This window comes from Humulus lupulus, chromosome 3, assembly GCF_963169125.1.
Source record: "Humulus lupulus chromosome 3, drHumLupu1.1, whole genome shotgun sequence".
NCBI lineage: Eukaryota > Viridiplantae > Streptophyta > Magnoliopsida > Rosales > Cannabaceae > Humulus > Humulus lupulus.
The window spans coordinates 119,057,907-119,066,744 of NC_084795.1; the positions used below are offsets into that span (position 1 = coordinate 119,057,907).

At 36.6% G+C, this 8,838-nt stretch overlaps 1 non-coding gene across 1 annotated transcript; it reads left to right on the forward strand.

Moving 5' to 3' along the window:
- Nucleotides 1-2,857: 2,857 nt before the first annotated feature.
- Nucleotides 2,858-2,964, forward strand: LOC133828175 (small nucleolar RNA R71). The gene has a single exon (XR_009890811.1). It is a non-coding gene; the product is annotated as a small nucleolar RNA R71 (small nucleolar RNA).
- The last annotated feature ends 5,874 nt before the right edge of the window (nucleotides 2,965-8,838 follow it).

Below are 8,838 nucleotides of genomic sequence, written 5' to 3' on the forward strand. Positions count from 1 at the left end.
GATATTTTAGGATACACATTGCGAGTCCTAAAAACATTCTTTTAGGACTTGCGAAGAGAGCCCTAAAAACTTACTTAAAGGCACACAACGGGATTTTTTTAGGTCTCGCATTGCGAGCCCTAAAATCATCGTTGCGAGTTCTAAGAAAATTCTTTTAGAGCTCACAACGCGAGTCCTAAAAAACCTCACTCTTTAAGGTTCTCAAATAGAGGGCTTGCGCCCCGCGAGTCCTAAAACGCTTTTTTTTTTTTTTTGTAGTAGTGATTTTTAGTTTCAAAATTTAGCAAGCATAAAAATTGTTCAATTACACCAAATTTATTGAAAATCATGATTAAGCTCTAAATTATTTAAGTGGACCCATGTAAACCAAAAGAGACATTCAACCAAGCACACATATTTTTATAGCTTCATTCCCATTCAATTTATATAGCATATCGTTCAATATATTGTCATTGACTAATCATTGTCAACTTTATTCAACTAACACTCTAAACAACCTAGACAAAACATAACAAACACAAAACAACACGAATAACAAAATAACATAATATATACAAAAAAAATAAATCCCTTTCCCCAAGCTTAACCTAAACATTGTCCCCAATGTTTAAATAAAATCCAAGGAAAAGAAACTGACCTGCCAAACTCATATTGCTCACGATGAAGGACCCTTGCCAGCGTCTTCCTCAGGTAGCCAAAGTGTGGTGGATGATATGGATTGAACTTGGTAATTTATGAGCTTGGCCCAAAGTAGCATCACAACATGTCCTTTTTTTTTTCAAAACTAGAAAGCTTCTCTGGAACTCATTGCGCTGCGGCTCATCACGCAAGCGCCGCATCCCTACTCTCTTTTTCTTTCTTTCTTTTTCACGTTTTTTCACAATTCAACATTACAAATTTAATACTAAACGACACAAATTAAAACTAAAAAAAAAAAACCCAAAATACTAAAATTAAAGTGTTCATAATCCAAAAAACTAATAAAAAAAGGCAAATAAAAGATTGGAATGCCTCCAAATGCGCTGTCGTTGACGTCATTTAGCCGGATGCTGAAATTCCTCTTCAAAATCAACTCAAATCCATACCACCCCTCATGTCCTTGAGAGCCATAGTATCATGAGAAGACACTCTTTTCTTGATATTGCATATTTTTGGTACTTTCCACCACTCAGAAACAATTGAGCTTTGTCACTAAAGATCCTTTTTACTTTCTGAAAAATTGTACGCTTTCCACCTTTAACCATAAATTTCTTCTTAGTAACTTCCAACTTATCACCATCACTTTCAACCACATCAACTCTACAACAAATTGGAACCTCTGTTGCTGCAAAAGCATTAAATGTTACCTCTTCTTTTTGCACTCGCAACTTCAACTTGCCTTTTTGCACATCTATAAGGCCTACCAGTTGCTAAAAATGGCCTTCCAAGAATAATTGGAGTATTTTCATCTTCCTCCATATCAAGAATAATAAAATATAATGGGAAGATGAATTTTTCCACCTTTACTAGAACATCCTCAATAATACCCCTAGGATTTACTGAGCGATTCGCCATTTGCAAAGACACGGTAGTAGGTCGAGCTTCTCCCAATTTTAACTTTTGAAAAATAGATAGAGGAATTAAATTTATACTAGCCCCAAATCACATAAAACATTGGTTTCTACTGAACCCCCTAAAGAGCTTGGAATATTGAAACTACCAGGATCTTTAAGCTTGGGAGGTAGCTTCTTTTGAAGTATCGCACTACACTCCTCAGTAAGTGCCAATGTCTCATAATCCTCTAGTTTCCTTTTCTTCATCAAAATTTCTTTCATAAAATTAACATAACTCAACATCTGTTCAAGTGCTTCGGCAAAAGGAATGTTGATGTGAAGCTTCCGAAAGACATCTAAAAACTTAGAAAATTGCTTGTCTAGTGTCTTCTTTTGAAGCCTTTGAGGATATGGTATCTTAATGTGATGCTCTATAATTATTTTTGGCTCATTTTTCTCAAGGTTTTCATTAACCTCTTCTTCAATTATACCCTTTTTCTCATCGACCCCTTTTGGTAACTGAATAGGCTTCTTAATTGGCTCTTTCGACTCCTTACCACTCCTCAAGGATATTGCATTGCATTGTTCTTTTGGGTTTACCTTTGTAGTGCTTGATAAGTTCCCTTGAGCATGGTTCATCATCAAAGTAGCCACTGCCCTGTTTGATTATCCAAATTTTGAATAGATACCCTGTCTCAATCATAAATTGGATCAGTACATCAGGCTGTGCTTCAGGTTGCTTTATGGGTATTGGATGTTGTGGTGGTCTATTTTGTGGTTGATAAAACCCAGGAGGAGGATGTTGGAATTGTTGTTGAATCTGTTGGAAAGGCTGCTGAACACTATGATTATTATTTTTCCAAGAAAAGTTAGGGTGATTTTGCCACCCTTGGTTGTAGAACATGGAATATGGGTTATTGGCTGGCCTTTGGCTATTTCCTATGGCATGAACTTGTTCCATAGGAAAATTAGTTAAATCCATTGCAAGACACTGGTTAGGTGGATGCGCCATTCCACATATTTCACACACACTTTGTAATTGAATGGCTTGAGCTGTGAGGTTATTCTGTTGTAGTTGTTTCTTCAAGGATGCCACTTGAGCTGTAAGCATTGAGATGGCATCTAATTGAATCATCCCAGCCACTATCTTTGTATTTTCCCTCTCATTAGGCCACTAGTAATTTTTCATGGCCATCTCCTCTAACAATTCATAAGCTTCATTACCACTTTTGCTCATGAACACACCTTCTGTTGCAACATCTATTATGGTACGAGTAATACCATTCAACCCATTATAAAAGTTGTGGACCAGCATCCACTTCTCTATACCATGATGCGAGCACTTTCTTAACAACTCTTTGAATCTCTCCCATGCATCATACATCAATTCCCCTTCTGTCTGGTAGAAATTATTAATTTTTCCTCTCAACTTTGCAGTTTTGTTGGAGGGAAAAACTTTGCAAGGAACTTTTGAGCGAGCTCCTCCCATGTGGTAATAAAGTTAGCCTGTAGGGAAATCAACCAACTCTTTGTGCAGCACCTTAGTGAAAATAGAAATAGCCTCAACCTTATTGTGCCATTGCTCACCCCATTCATCTTAAAACATCGCACAAAGCTCCAAGAAATGAGCTATGTGCAAGTTAGGGTCCTCTGTAGGCAAGCCTCCAAACTGAATAGTAGATTGGACCATTTGCAGAATTGCTGGGTTAATCTTAAAATTGTTAGCGACAACTGTGGGGTGTTTGATGCATGAATGCACTCCCATAACAGTTGGGAGTACATAATCTCTTAAACTTCTAGCCCCTTATTCAGTAGGGACCTTAGTATCCACTGCCCCTTCGACATTGTTGGCGACATTATTTACTGCATTCCCTTGGTTTGCAGCCATCCTTGCCTCCAACCTCTTATTCTTCCAGTTTTGTCTACAAGTTCTCTCAATCTCAGGATTCACCAGTAATATCTCAGCTGTTTTACCTTGCACATACACAAAAACTACATGTGATAAGAGGATTCAGACACAAACCAAGTTAGAATTCTATAAAGAAAAACAACCAAAATAGAACAAAAATTAATTATTTTGATATCAATAAAACAATATCATGCACCAGTGCCAAAAACTTGATAGCGAAAATATAATGTGCAAGTATACACAATGGATTCAAGTAATATAGATAGTAAATAAGAATCGTTCCCACAGAGACAATCAATCAAGTACCAATAACCAATTCTAGCTTTCTATTTGGCTGTAAAAAATAGAGTGATTTTTAAACTAAAAATCAAAATTGAAATAAATAGTGCAATTATAAAATTAATTCAACAATTAAAATCCTAGGGTATTAACTTCATCAACTTTTCAACCTTTTAAAGTTATAAAACAGCGCATAAAATTCTTCAATTTCTATCCTAATAGCGGGTTAACTAAAACAATCCTAATTCTTTTTCAAGATAAAATGATCTCAACCTATATGCAAACTTTCTACATATCTGTGATAAGTTTTAACATATAGCAGGCATGAAACATAGAAACCCTAAACACTACACAAACCCTATAAGTACTCTCGTCCTTTATGCAATTTATGTCTATATGATTATAGAATATTGAACTCTACCCTCTCGGATCTCAAATCAAAAATCATAAATCATGTAAATAGTGATCAATTATCCACACGCATTAAGCACAAATCATATAAAGAGAGGATAGAAGAAGAATAAATTATATGAACTTCATAGAAAATTAATAAATATCCAAGTGACTACATTAAACCCTAGAAAAGATATTTAGTTCATAACAAGCATGACTAAAACAATAAAATAGATGTTCAAAAACATAAAATTAAACTACTAAAAATTGAGATAAAAACTGAAGAAAAATAGAGTATTAGAGTTAAACAACTGCTAATACCGTAGTAAAAATAACCTCCTCACAAATGACCTAAAATTTGCACTTAAACAAAACACATTTTCCCTTTTGGTGAGGCGGGTCATGACTTGCTTATTCATAAGTCGCGACCCGTGTGTTTTTGTGCATTCACACCATCTCTGGAAGTTCAAGCGCCGTGCTTGATAGACCAAGTCACGACCCATGTCTTTTTGGTCCCCTTTGCTGATTTACCTCTGTCTCCATGCGCGTCGTGACTTGATAGACCAAGTCACGTCTTCTGGGATCCTTTGTCCTTTAATAGCCTTTTCAACCTTTGTTTAGCATCAGATTCATCTCGAATGTTTCCTGATTTCCTGAACTCACACAAAATGGCGAAAAGCTCCCCAAAATACCCAATTTCATCACTAAATCCGCTCATTTCCTCTCCATTCTCAAATTCATAGCAAAAACCTGTAAACAAAACAAACACAAGCATAATACCGCACAAAATCCACAATTTGACTCGAAACTAAGACTAAAACACATTGTAAAACTACCCTAAACTAGACTTATCAACTCTCGAGGAAGATAGTCTCCGACAACGGCCTACAAATCAACAGTGAGGTTTTCACGGAATTCTGTCAAAGGAATGGAGTTGTAAAGAGCTTCTCATCCGTAGCTCACCCACAGGAAAATGGGCAGGTAGAAGCAGTCAACAGGACTCTTAAAACCACGTTGAAGAAAAGGCTGGAACAGGTGATAGACGTATGGCCCCAGGAGCTGCCTAAGGCATTTTGGAGTTACCACACAACTGCCAGGACCTCCACCGGTCACTTTCCATTCTCCATGGACTATGGGTATGAAGCCATGCTCCTAGTTTATGCAACAATCTCAATGCACCAACGAGATACATAATGATCTGACCACAAATCACACTTTACTCTGAGAGTCTCTGGACCTCGTGGAGGAGCTCCATGAAGCTTCTCAGCTTTGAGTAGCGTCCTACCAGTAGAAAGTAGCTAGATATTTTAACTCTAAAGTGAAGGATATAAAATTTTGGGTCGGATATTTGGTGTTGCGAAGATTCTTCTTAGTCACCCAAGATCCTGGTGCTGGAGTGCTGGGCCCTAACTAGGAAGGTTCGTACCAAGTCGAGAGCATTGTGTGTCCAGGGACATACAAACTGGCCCGACTGAGTGGGGAATTAGTACCCCACGCCTGGAATGTTGAGCATCTTCACCGATATTACTAGTGCTATGAGTAGGGTACTTTTGTTAAATTTTATAATCATTTGTAGATCAGTCTAAATCCCGAGTATTCATGAACTCCTGTTTGTGTTTATTGGATCTTTTGATTCACTTGTTAAGGTTTCTTAGGATAATGAGGCTAATGACTTTTGTTTTGGAGATTCAATATTATGAATGGCTGGGAACATGCTTTACAATAATGGAATCCATAGTTTTTAAATTGATCGAATATTGGTTCCCTTAAGGGTTAATTCTGGAACTGATTAGTCATTGAGCTCAAATCTATAATTTGATTATAGACTAATTATTCGCTAGTGAATTAATGGTACTTAAGGATCAAGAGGTAATTTTGAATTAATTGATACTTATTTTGGGATAAATATATTGTCTTAAATATTAATTAAATAAACATATGAGAAAATTAGGGATAACCCTAATGGTGTGGTCAACACACTCACTGCATAGTGAGTGTAGCGCCACACACATGGATTTCCTATCCCTGGGATATGAATTTTGAATTTCATATAATTCGTTTATTTAATTATAATTTTTTAAATATGATTGAAATTAAATAGGTTATTAATAATCAGTTTTATTTTAAATAATATAAAGATTAATTAAATTTTTTTATTATCCATAAATCTGAAAAGAAGCGATACTTTTCAAGAATAACAAGAGCTGGTTTTTATACACTGTCAGACTCTCCCTTTGAAAAGAAAGCGATAGTTTTTTCCTAAACCTGAAAACTATCCAATACATCTTCTCTCAATCAAACATCTCTAGATCTCATGTGTTGAGCACATCTAGAGAGTCCTAAATCAACCTTTTGAAATATACATGCCCACACACGTCCTTGTGTGTTTGAGGATTGATCTGGAAGATCAAGGTGTGAGCTTTTAGAATTTGGATTGGAAGATCGTTGATTTATACAAAAAGATTCGTGGATTCTTGATAGGCTTCAAGAGGTAATCTCTAATCTATTTGTATGTGATTTAATATATCTATATATGTATAATTCTGTCTGGTATTAATAAATTTTTTAAAACCAAATTTTAGTTGTGAATCTCTGATTTATATTTTTAACACCAACACGAGTTCCTAGATCTCGAGATGCGAACAGAACCTAAGTCATCCGTACTCAGGCCCAAAGCCTCAATTACCAAAACTTGAGCTCCATAAGGTTAATCCTAGCACTAGGAATCAATGAACTGGGAAGCTAAGCAAGTCAATGAGCGAAGCAACCTTAGTGTCATAAGACCCCAAAGCTAAGACCTGAGAAAAATTGCAGCGTTGGAAAAATCCAAGTAACACGAGGATAGTCCTAAGGTATTCTCCCGAGGACAGCATGTGCCCGAGGAATGAAAACAAGGTCCCAATGCTAGAGATATGAACGGAATCCCGAATCGTTTGTACTCGGGCACAACCCCAAAATAGTTACCCCAGCTATGAGAAATCCAAGTAAATTGAGTGCTGACTTAAGGTTGCCTCTTGAGGACTTCGCGCCTGAGGAGTAATAACCAAGTCCCTAAATCTCGAGGTGTGAACTAAAATCTAAGGTAATAAAACTTGAACTTCATGAAGCCTAGCCTAAGGGCAGAAAAATCGGCTGCATGCTTCGGGGACATAAAGCCCTGGGACAACGAGTTGACGACTTCCACATGGCAAAGGCCTGAGTTACCATACTCGGGGGGTCAGGGGGGGGGGGGGGGGGAAGATGCGAAGCCAAAAATAACATCTCGGGGACAGTGCACTCGGATAGCGATTATCTTAGTGCATTTGACCTCCTAGAGCCTAAGTTGTTGGGACTCGAGAATACAGGACATGATTAAAGTTACTCCCGAGGACAACGAGCCTAGGAAACAACATTAAATGCCCAAAGCGTCGGTACTAATATAAAAACCTTAAAATCTTATAATGCAATAGACCTCCTAAGGCCTGAGTTGTTGGGACTTGAGAGCGTAGGACCGTTAAGTGTTTCGCTTGACACGACATTAAAGTTACTCCCGAGGGCTACGAGCTTGGGAGATAACACTAAACGCCCAAATCATCTAAACACTAAGAGGAAGATCTTTAAACTCTAAGTATAGTGGACTGTACACGTGCAAGCCCACACTCCTTGATGCGTTCGTCACACAGTCCAAGCATAGCCTTGGATACCCGCACCCTGCGCACCAGCAGCCAGCCCACTTGCGAGCGCTAGCTACCCAGCCGCACGCACCCAAGCCCCTTGGTTCACCTTGTAGTCACTGGCCCTAATGATCTAGGGCACCATTCTTGGTGCCCAAGTTAGATCTATTTTTTGTGAAATTATCTTTTATTTAATTATTTTTTTAAATTATTTGAATTTAAAAGTTTAATTATCTTATTTTATTTTTAATAGAAAAATAAAATATTTTTTAGTTGGTCAAGATTTTATCTTAAGTTTAAATAATTATTTGAATTTGATTATTTAATTATTTAAATTTAACTAAATTGAAAATATGACTAAAATGGTTATTTAATTAAAAGTTAGTTTTAATTAAATAAATTAAATGGAAAGTTAGTTTCTAATTAATTACTTGGGCCTAACAAATTCCTAAAGATTAACAAGAAAGCCTGAAAGAGAGGAGAAGCATTCTTGGAGTCTTGAAAACCACATAAAGACTATTTTGTAATTTTATTTCTATTTTTTCAAAGGTTGTAAATTTAGAAATACCCAATAGTACCCGGTTCATCATTTATTGTATTTATTTAAATAAGTGTTAATTAATGTTTTGATTGATAACATGATCGTGCATTAGTCGATTACATGCCATTCATGAAACTCCACACAATTTTTTCATTAATCATGCATCTTTTAGAAACATAATTATTTAGGCTTGTCCTAACTATTTATGTAATGACCCAAATTCGCTAATGAGGCTTAATAGCCTCGATTAGCGTGCCAGGAGGGCATTATTGGATTATTATGTGATTTAAATGTGTAATTATATGTTTAGTAATGTTTTTATGATAATATGAAATAAATATGTGATATATGTGAGAACCACATTATTATGTGGGCAGGTCCGCAGAGCACGACTCGAGACGATCCTAGGGTCAGATAGCGGGAAAAGTTACAACGGGACTTAAAATATGACTTTGGCAAGTCAGGGGTACTTTAGGTATCAGATAGTGATTTAGACTATCGGGTCATGAAAATAAATATATGGAGATATAT